The sequence below is a fragment of the Mus caroli genome, unplaced genomic scaffold (assembly GCF_978045245.1).
Source record: "Mus caroli unplaced genomic scaffold, Mus_caroli_1 scaffold_9, whole genome shotgun sequence".
Lineage (NCBI taxonomy): Eukaryota > Metazoa > Chordata > Mammalia > Rodentia > Muridae > Mus > Mus caroli.
This window is the reverse complement of record NW_028227264.1, coordinates 110790359-110800617: the sequence shown is the minus strand read 5'-3', so window position 1 is coordinate 110800617 and position 10259 is coordinate 110790359. Positions and strand designations below refer to the sequence as shown.

The following is a 10259-nucleotide window of genomic DNA, read 5'->3' as shown; positions in this document are numbered from 1 at the left end:
ACTCACCGATGCGGAGCCCCAGAGGAGGCGGCCCGCAGGGAGCAGGCTTCCGCGGGATCACAGGGACGCCGGAGTCCGGGGCCCTAGTGTCCGGTGGGAGCCCCCCTCCTCAACTTCTCTCAGCTGCGGTCGCCCGCGGGAACTGCGAGCCAGCCGGGGCGGAGAGCACAGGCGAGCCGCGGCGGGGGCTCGGCCCGGAGCGGCGAGCGAACTCGGGCTCCTCCGCCCGCGGGCCAGGGCGGAACCTCTTCCTTCTCTACCGCTACGGCTCTCGGCGGTGGCTGAGTCGAACGCCGCTGCCGCCCCGGCTGCCGCTGCCGCTACCACCGCCGCCCAGCTGGGAGCGCGTCGCAGCAGAATGCTGTCATCCGCCCTGACACCGCCTTTCTGGGCGCCGCGCGCGAGCCGCCGCCAGCCTTCACATCCCAAGGCCCGCCCCTCTCGCAGCCCCGCCCCCAGCCCGGGCCCGGGCACGCCCCCTTCCCGTCACGTGACGCCGCAAGGAGGCGGTCCCCGGGTAGCTTCTGCTGGGCGGGCGCGCAGAGGCAGCTGCTGGCAGCTCGTGGTGATGGCGAGCCGTCCTGTCACCTCCCCTCCCCTCCCCTCCCTGCCCTCGAGGTTCCTTCTCAGGAAGCCTTGGGGTGGAGGGCCAGCCGGCTACCCGCAGGTCTCTGAAGCGCTCGCTGGGCAGGACCCGCCTCCCGACCTCCGGCCGGGGTCCACAGAGGAGGCTGCCAGGAGAAATTGGGGCTGGAGAAGCAGTCAGGAGCCCCTGCTGCCTAAGTTCCAATGACACGTTCACTGTGGTGTCTCATTAGCTGTTGGCCTCACAGGAGGTTTGAGATGTAGACTTCAGTCACGCTGGGATGAAAATAGCCTAGCAGGCTTTCTTGTTATTGTTCCTAGTCGTGTTCAGAATCCTGGGTGCCAGATTTTACAGTCATGAAGTTTTACAGTGAGGTTGGTGACGGTTTTAGGGACGTGGCAAGTTGATAGTACCTCTCAATTTGAACAGAAAGCCTGATTTAACTCTTCGGATTTTGTTGTTGTTTTGTACCTCAACTCTTGGCTTTTTTGATTTTTGTTATTTTAACCATGACCCCAGGAATCCCTCCCCATCCTGTGGAGAGGAAAGGGGCAGAACTCATCACTGGAAGAAAGCCAGTTACAATACAGAAGAAGAGAAAAGCTACCTAACAGTGCAGAAAGAGGACTGAGCTGCCTCTAACAAGGCCGTTCTCTGCGATAAAAATTCAATTCCTTATTCCTTTATCCTTCTACTCTGGAACCAAGAATTTTTTTTTTTTTAACTTTACACAATTTCCATTACATTTCTTGACAGGAAATCAGATGACATTCTGATCGTTTGGATACTTAAGTAGGCCATAGGATTCTGCCTGTTACTGATGTATTTCATAGCAGCTCTAAAAAATTTGCAGACGTGGCCATTTTGTCGCCCAAAGAAAGAGCAATTTACTGCTCAGTTAAATAATGCCAGGCCGCTGATCTTTAAGACACATCTTGACGCAGCTATGTTAACGTTTGAAAAACAATTAGATTTTGTCATGAAGGACTGTTCCAATGAGGGAAAGATTCTGCCACATTCTTCTGTTAAGAAACCTAAGAAATTATATTTGTATTTTACATAAACATAAGGGAAGTTTATTGTTTTCTTGGTTTGTTTGGTTTTCTTGCTTGATTGTTTTTTGTTTTTGTTTTTTATTTCAAAGAGACAGGGTTTCTCTGTGTAACCCTAGATGTCCTGGAACTCCTTCTGTAGACCATGCTGGTCTCAAACTCACAGAGAGCTGCCTGGCTCTCTCCTTTCTGAGTGCTGAGGCAGTGCACGGCAGGGAACATTGCTATGTGATGGTGGTGACATTCCAGTTTATTAGCAGATTGAAATGTCACTTATCTGAAGCAATGTTGTTTTTTTTTTCCAGACTAACAAAAGCCAATGTCATTTTTAGTGAATTGGGTTTTAATGGGATATAATCTAAAAGATAAGAATGCATAACATCTAAACCAAGCAATAATCAGTTCGTGGGAGGCTGGAGAGATGAGGCAGAAAGGTCAAGAGTACTTGTTCTTGCAGGTCCTGGTTTCTATTCCCAGCACCCATGTGCTGGCTGGTGGGTCCAGGAAATCCCACCTCTTCTGACCCCCTCAGGCACAGGGCATGCACATGCAAGCAAAACACCCATACACATAAAATAAATCTTTTAAAAAACTTACCTGGTGACTAGCTGGCCATAACAGCCCATCTCTTTAGAGTTTAAGACTAGATTGTTCTTTCTACATAGCAAGTTCAGGACTATATAGACTCCTAGAGAGACCCTGTATTTAAAAACAAATAATCAGGGTAAAAATATGTCCCTTGTTGTTATTTAAATTGTATTTCTTACTGTGACCTGCAGTTAAATATATTTAAACAATTTTCCTAGAATATTAGATAACAAGAAAAATATACCTTCTTGGCTGTTTGGCTGTTTCCTTTGCTTTCACCCTGAGAATTGAAATTGAAGATTGCAACAAAGGAGGCAAATTGCTTTGCCTAATTCCCTTCTGCCTCAGCCCCAATTTCTCCAATTGGCCTTTGAAAATCTGGCCATTTCTGCAGTGTAAAAGAGGGTATGAGCAATAAAGAGACCTACATTAGAGACGTAGCTAATTAGATATGTATCTAGATAAATTACTGCACTGCCAGTTCTGATAAGAGTCAGGCTTTTGACTACAAACTCATTAAGGAGTGGTAGCTTCCCCACCCCCATCAGTATACTAAGGATTACACGGATTCCTGATAGACTAGTTGTAGCTTTTTAGTTTCACTTAAAAAAAGAAAAAAGAAAAGAAAGGTCGGGAGGTGAACTAGGAGAGTCTCAAGAGTTTAGTCACACAGTGACTAGGCTAAAGACCTGAGTTTGATCACTGGGACCTACTAGGGGAGAGTCTACTCCCATAAGTTCTCTTACACCAACACACACACATGCATATACACATAAAATAAATGTGGGTTTTTAATTTTTTTAAGGCTAGAGATGTGAATTAATGGTTAAGAGCATCTACTGCTCTTCCAGAGAACCAGAACTCAGCACCCATACTGGGTAGCTCACAACCGCCTGCAACTCTAACCCCAGGAGATCCTATACCCACGACTGGACTCCATGGGTACCTGTACTCACAAACACATAAGTGAAAATAAAATCTTTTTTTTTTCAAATTGAGTGCAAGTAATTGAAAGTAAAGAAGCTGTTGGAAAACAAATGTAAGTACCTCTTTCAAACACTTCCATATCTCAATGCTAATATTTGTCATGAATAATTAGTGATTCTGACGTATATCACAGCTGACTAGAATAAATATCATAACCATAATCAAAGCAATGCACAGACTTGTAATCTTAGCTACTGAGAAGGCTGAGGCAGGTGGATTGGAAGTTCAAATCCAGCCCCATCTAGGGTATCATAGTTTTTGTCAGCCTGACACAAATCTAGACATGCCTAAGAGAGTCTCGATTAAGGAATTGCTCCGGGCAAATTGGCCAATGGACTATGGGGCATTTTCAAGATTGCTAACTGACACAGGAGGGCCCAGCCCATTGTAGGAGGTGCTATACAGATGGTCCTGGGTTGTGTAAGAAAGTAGCCGAATGTGAGCCTGAAGGAGAAGCTAGTGTGCAGAGAAGCTATGGGCTCTGCTTCAGTTCCTGCCTTGACTTCCTGCCTTAGTCCATGTGACGGACAGTGCACAGTAAGCCAAATGAATTCTTCACACACACACACCCCAAGTTGGTTTTTTGGTTTGGTTATGATTTTGGTCAGAGTTTTATCACAGCAACAGAGAGCAAATAAGAACAGAAATTGGTACCAGGAATGTGACATATTGCTGTAATTAACCTGACCATGTTGTTTTTAGGAAGATTGTATAAGGATTTTGGGACTTTGGGCTAAAAATCACTGGTGAGCACTCAGAGCTTAATAACACTGTGGGAGCCTGGACGGTAAACATATTGAGAGAGGCCCAGCACAGAGGAGGCCTGGCTTGGGAAGTTGCAGAATCAACTATTAGGGCCAGTCATGTCATATTTTTTTGGTTTGGTGTGGCGGTTTTGTTGTTGTTATTTGGTTGGTTGTTTTTTGTTGTTTGTTGATTGATTTTTTTGTTGTTGTTGGTTTTGGAGGGGGTTGTTATTTGTTGTTGTTGTTTTTGTTTTGTTTTTTGAGACAGGGTTTCTGTGTACCCTTGGCTGTCCTGGAACTCACTCTGTAGACCAGGTTGGCCTCCAACTCAGAGATCCTCTGCCTTCCTCCCAAGTTTTGGATTAAAGGTTATGTGCCACCACTGCTCAGCTCTTGTCATATTTTGAATTAAGAATCTATGGATATAAAACCCTGACCATGATAACTGATGCTGTAGCATTAACTGAGGCTGAAAAAAAAAAATCACTGTGACCAATGTTAGGGAACCTCGGAGCTGGCTCAAGATACCCAAGATTATGTTCTCAGCTTACAGGAGGTTGATTTGTCCCAGAGAGACAGAGAGCAGGGGTAAGGGACAAAGACAAGACACAGGGGAAGAGGGAGAAGGGAATGGGGACAAAGGAGAGGGGAGAAAAGGGCCAAGAGAGAGGGGGAAAAGTTATTTGTCCCAGAGTGGGACAAAGGACTGCTTCTGGATAGAGAGAAGACAGGAATAGCCCATAAGCAAACAGCAGTTTATAAAGGTAAAGGGGGAAACCCCATATTATGATGAGATGTTTAATTTTAGTTGGGCATGTTAATTAGATGATGCAACAGGGACTTTTGATTGCTGGACTTAAATACTTTGAACCTTGAGCTGAACCATGGTAGTCAGCCTCAGGAGGAGGGATTGACCAAATAAGGGAATAGACCTTGGGGGCTAGCTTTAGGAATGCAAGCTAACCCTTTTTAGCAAGGCAGAGGGAACTGGGGAGAAAGGCCAGGCCTGCTAGATTCATGTCTGCCATGCCAGAAGTGGCTAGAGTCCCTTCAACCAATGTCACTCAGATGAAATCTTCAGGGAAGTATTTCCTTCAGGACTAGCACACAGAAGCTGTGCTCCGCAGGGGACAACGGATGCAACTCAAGCTCGCAGCTAAATTTGACAGTGTGTTTCCGGGTTGCTACTAGCGTGAAAGTTACAGGACTGAAGGGTCATGGAGAGCAGCTGAGGGCTGGAACTGTGAGAGGCTGAGAAAGGCCATTGGTGGAAGTGAAACCCCAGTTACAGGGAAAGCCCTAGGTTTGAAGGAGTCCTGGAGAGAACTGAAACCATGTGCCATGTGGTACACAGACATACCCACATACACAAAAGTAAAAATAAATCTTATTTTAAAAAACCATTTTAATCCTGCAACAGTGCTTTGTAGCCCACGTTTGTTTTAATTAAAATTTGTAGATTTATTTTATGTGTATGAGTATTTTATGTGCGAATGTGTGTGTGAATATGTACCATGTACATGCCTGATGCCTATGAGAGTCAGAAGAGGGCATCGGATCCCCTGGAACTGGAGATAAAGATGGTTATAAGACACCATGTGGGTGCTGAGAATCAAACCTAGGTCCCCTGAAAGAGCAACTGTTGTAATTGTGGCATGGTTCCAGAAAGACCACATCAGGCCAAACACTTCCACATGAGGTTTATTGAGAGAGAAAAGGGTGAAACTGGGCATGGTGGCGCACACCTTTAGACCCAGCACTTGGGAGGCAGAGGCAGGCCGATTTCTGAGTTCGAGGCCAGCCTGCCTGGTCTACAGAGTGAGTTCCAGGACAGCCAGGGCTATACAGAGAAACCCTGTCTCGAAAAACCAAAAAAAAAAAAAAAAAAGATCACTGAGAGAGAAAAGAGCAAGATGGAAAAAGAAGGAGAAAGAGAGAGGGAGATCAGATCCTTTTTATATATGGATAGTGTTGTAGCCACAGGTAAAGGTGGGAGGTGAGCCAAGTGGATTCTGGGAATATGGTGGCTGTTGCTTTGGCACTGTCGCCTAGATGTGATGTTAGAGGTCCTGATACCAACAGCAACTATTGCTCTTAATAACTGAGCCATTTTCCCAGACACCTACATTTGTTTTTTGAAGTTGTTTCTTTAATCTCATCTGAAACAGGCAAAAAAGAAATGTACTGTTTATCATTGGAACTTGACATTTTAATCACTTCCTGGGGAAAATTAAACAATATCCAACATACTTTACACCAAGATGCCAAAGGCTGGGGAAAGCTGCTAACAGGGAGTGGAACCAGCCCAAGACAAAGAATTGTGTTGCAGCCAACAAAGCTGAAAGGAGTTGGTCATCAGACATGGAGATGCAGATTTGAAGTTTGCCCAGCTGGATTTTAGTCTTGCTTCAGTCCAGTATTTCCACACTATGACATTTTGGAATGGTAATGTATATCCTGTGATGTTGGAAGTATATCATCTATTTTTTAAAAAATTTTGATATTAAAGGGGATTATAGTTGAGAGATTGCATGAATCTCAGAAGAATCTTTAAACTTTGGACTTTTCAACATTGTTGAGACAGTGATAGACTGTGGAGACTTGTGAAGTTGGACTAAATGCATTTTGCATTATGTTATGGCTACAAGCCTCTGGGGGCCAGGGAGTGGAATATGATGGTTTAAATCCATTTTACCTACCCCTATGAACTCATGTGTTTGCATGTTTAGCCCACAGGTTAGGAGGTTATACTGTTAGGAGGTATGGCCTGATGGAGTGAGTATGGCCTTGTTGGAGAAAGTGTGCCACTGTGGGGGTGGTCTTTGTGGGCTGCTAGTTCCCAAGCTCTACCAGTGTAGGAACCCTCCTCCTGGCAGCGTTCAAAACAAGATGTAGAGCTGTCAGCTCCTCTAGCACCATGTCTGCCTGCAGGCTGCCATGTTTCCTGCCATGACGATAATGGACTAAACCTCTGAAACTGTAAGCCAGCCCCACATTATAAATGTTTTCCTTTATAAGAGTTGCCTTGGTCACAGTGTCTCTTCACAGCGGTAAAACCCTAAGACATCCTCAGAATTAATGCACCTGACATTTTGAGCTCTGAGACTTTTTGCCTTTTAATTTCTTTGCAAATGACTGAATTCACAGCAATTAGAGTACCAGGTATTCTGATATCAGAGACCTCTAGCTTTCGCTTGTCCTATGGTATTGGCATGATGCTCGTGAGAGCCAATATCAGTTGTGCCTCTTATCCACTCATCCATTGGGGCTGCTTGTGCCTTTAACAGTCTAATAACTCTCGAACACCAAAGTCTCTGTCAACACCTGATTCTGGTTTGTTTCCAGCTGAAACCAGTCTCAGAAATCTCTGAGGTCTTCTCCAGAGCCTTATATTAACTTAGTAAATGAAGTGGATCTTTTCCCAGGCTCCTCAACTTTATCACAAGCTCTTAAGGCCACCAAATGGCATCATTCTACAAGACAGGACTCCTTCTCCTCTCACTGAAGTTGTTGTTGGTGGTGGGGGTCTAGAAACTTTTTTCTCCAATGGCAATGGCAGCAGCTATTTCTTCTGGGGTGCTTATATTCAATGGCAGCACCCCCCCACACACACACACCTCTTTGGAGTACAGCTATTCAATGGTCTCTTTGGGTTCCTACTTCAGCTTTGATTCATCTAGCTTAGCGCTCAGTTTCACAGTTTCACTTTCTGAAAGTTGCAGGTCTTTCATTTTGCAAACAGTTTCCGCTCAATATCCGGGGCCAGCTGGCTCTCAGATAATGTCTTCAGTCTCCATATGGACAGTTTGCCTCTTGTGCCTTCTTCATTTTCTTTGTTTAGTTTATCAAGCTTTAGCTGAAGTATGTCTGCATAATAGGTGATGTCTTCTAGGGTATAAGGGTTGCCTGGTGTGGAAGGCTTAGATTCCATACTTTCATATAAATTCTTAAATTTCCCCAGATTACTAACTTCACGTAAGAGGCGTTTTATTTCACCATTCTTCTGTTCCAATGTGTCTGTGAGCAGCAGACAACCGTTCCTGCTGCTCACATTCCGTCTAAGATCCCCTCGTCCGCAGCAATGAGGAGATTTGTAACTTCCTGCAGCTCATCCGCTCTCTGGTGAAGGGAATGCATTTTGCTTCTTGGGTGACTGATATTTGACTTTCATCAAGCTGAGCGGGCGTTCCACCGCCATCCTTCCATCCCCCCCACCTCTGCGTACAGAGTTTGCTGTTGGGTTCCAAGGCCTCCTGAAGTTCACGACCCAGCTGAACCTATCAAGCTTTCTCCCGGGCATTATAACAGGATACCGCTTCCTTCTCTCACTCAGTTTTCCCCTCTAAACTGGTCTGTCTGGTGCAGAGGGAATACTGAAGCACTCTAGTTGCTCTAGTTTGTACTGCAGCTCCTTCACTTCTTCACACCTTCTGCTTCAGTTGGCTCAGTCTGAAGAGCCAGTCTCTCAGAGGACGCGCTATAGAGCCCACGATGCTCGGACATTAGCTGGAGTTCTTCCGACTCATGAGAGAGAAGTTCCTCTTGGTGATCCGGCTTCTGCTTCACTAAGCTCATCTAATTCCACTTTGAGATTTTTTTCTGACTGGCTGCATTATCCATTGATGTTACCCAGCTTCGCATTCACACCTTGGACCGTCCGACGCCCGACTCTTGAGCTCCACTTCTCTCGGTTACAGTTTTCAGCTGCCATAATCTCTTCATGATCTTTATCCGATTGCTTCTCCCCTCCGGGTTGCCTCTGCACTGGCTGTAAGGTGAACCGCACGGCTTTCAGTCGACATTTTTCACACTCTTTGAGCTTGTTTCGGAGATCCGTGATACCTGCCTCCATGTTTGCTCTGAGGTAGCCTCTTATCCCACACTTGGGATCAAAACAAGACCATAGCCACATAACATAGATGGGCTTAAAGAAAGTCAAACTCTCACCACAGACTCCTGTCAGCACCTTCATTAACTGCTATTCAATAACCCTGCTTGAGCCTAGATTCTCTCTCTCTCTCTCTCTCTCTCTCTCTCTCCTCTCTGGTGTGCGTGCGTGCGTGTGTGTGTGTGTGTGTGTGTGTGTGTCTGCCTGTCTCATATTTCGTGGGTTGGTTGGTTTGTTTTCCTTTCATTGAAAATAGATTCTTTTATCAAATAATATATCCTGATTTTGGTCTCCCCTCCCCTCCCCACAGCTCCTCCCCTCCTACCTCCAACCAGAACCACTCCCCACTCTTTTTTTTTTTTTTTTTTTTTTGGTTTTTCGAGACAGGGTTTCTCTGTGTAGCCCTGGCTGTCCTGGAACTCACTCTGTAGACCAGGCTGGCCTCGAACTCAGAAATCCTCCTGCCTCTGCCTCCCAAGTGCTGGGATTAAAGGCGTGTGCCACCATGCCCGGCCCACTCCCACTCTTATCTCTCCTTAGAAAACAAACAGGTTTCTAAGGAATAATAATCATAAAATACAAGAAGATAAAATTAAAAAGAACACGTTGGAATTAGACAAAACAAACAGAAGGAAAGGGGCCCAAGAGAAGGCATGAGGAAAAGACCCACTCATTTACACAGTCAGGGACTTCATAAAACCACTAAACTGGAAGCCATAATATATACACAAAGGACCTATAGCGTTAAAAAGGCAGCAGAAAAAAATATATGGAGATTTTAAATAATTTAAAATAAGATAAAATGGGGGAGGGGCAGGGAGAGTTCAAACACATCATCATGAGACAAAGAACTTCCCAGGATGCTGTTTGAGCTCAATTCTGTTGTCCATCTCCTACCGGGCATGCAGTCAACACTTAAGAGTAGGTTGTTTCCCCAGTGGACTCCTTGGAGGAAACTAAATTTACATTTTCAAGTGGTTATCCATCAGCGATTGCTTCTGTGCTTGGTTATGAAGGCAGGTGTCCACTTCTCTCAGCTGGAAGACCACATCTGGTCCAGACCTGGGGAAGCCCCGTGCGTGCTGCCTCGGTCTCTGTGAGTTCATATTTGAATCGTCCATGTTGGTTTGTCATTTCATCCTTGGTGTCCTCCATCCCTCTGGCTCTTACGCTCTTCCTCTCTCCTCTTCTGAGGCATTCCCTGAGCGCGGAGGAGAGAGGTTTCACGCCTATTTAGGTTTAAGGGTTCTACGGTCTCTTGCTCTCTGCATATTGTCTGGCTGTGGGTCTCCCCATTTGTTCCCATCCCTGCAGGAGGCAGTTTCTCTTATGATAGCAGAACAAGATACTGATCTGTATGTGTTGCAGAATGCCACTAGGAGTTATTTTATCACTATGTTTTGTTGTTGTTG

The 10259-nt window shown here is 45.5% G+C and overlaps 1 protein-coding gene and 1 pseudogene across 2 annotated transcripts in view; both read right to left on the bottom strand.

Annotated features, from left to right (window-relative positions):
* Positions 1 to 401, bottom strand: part of Osbpl8 (oxysterol binding protein like 8) — a 136868-nt gene extending 136467 nt beyond the window's left edge. For both annotated transcript variants that reach the window (XM_021173759.3, XM_029482543.2), the window contains exon 1: positions 7 to 401. The gene's annotated coding sequence lies outside the window, so the exon portion shown is untranslated. The remainder of the gene's footprint in view (positions 1 to 6) is intronic.
* Positions 402 to 7591: 7190 nt separating this feature from the next.
* On the bottom strand, positions 7592 to 8811 carry LOC110304057 (protein Spindly pseudogene; annotated as a pseudogene).
* Positions 8812 to 10259: the final 1448 nt, after the last annotated feature.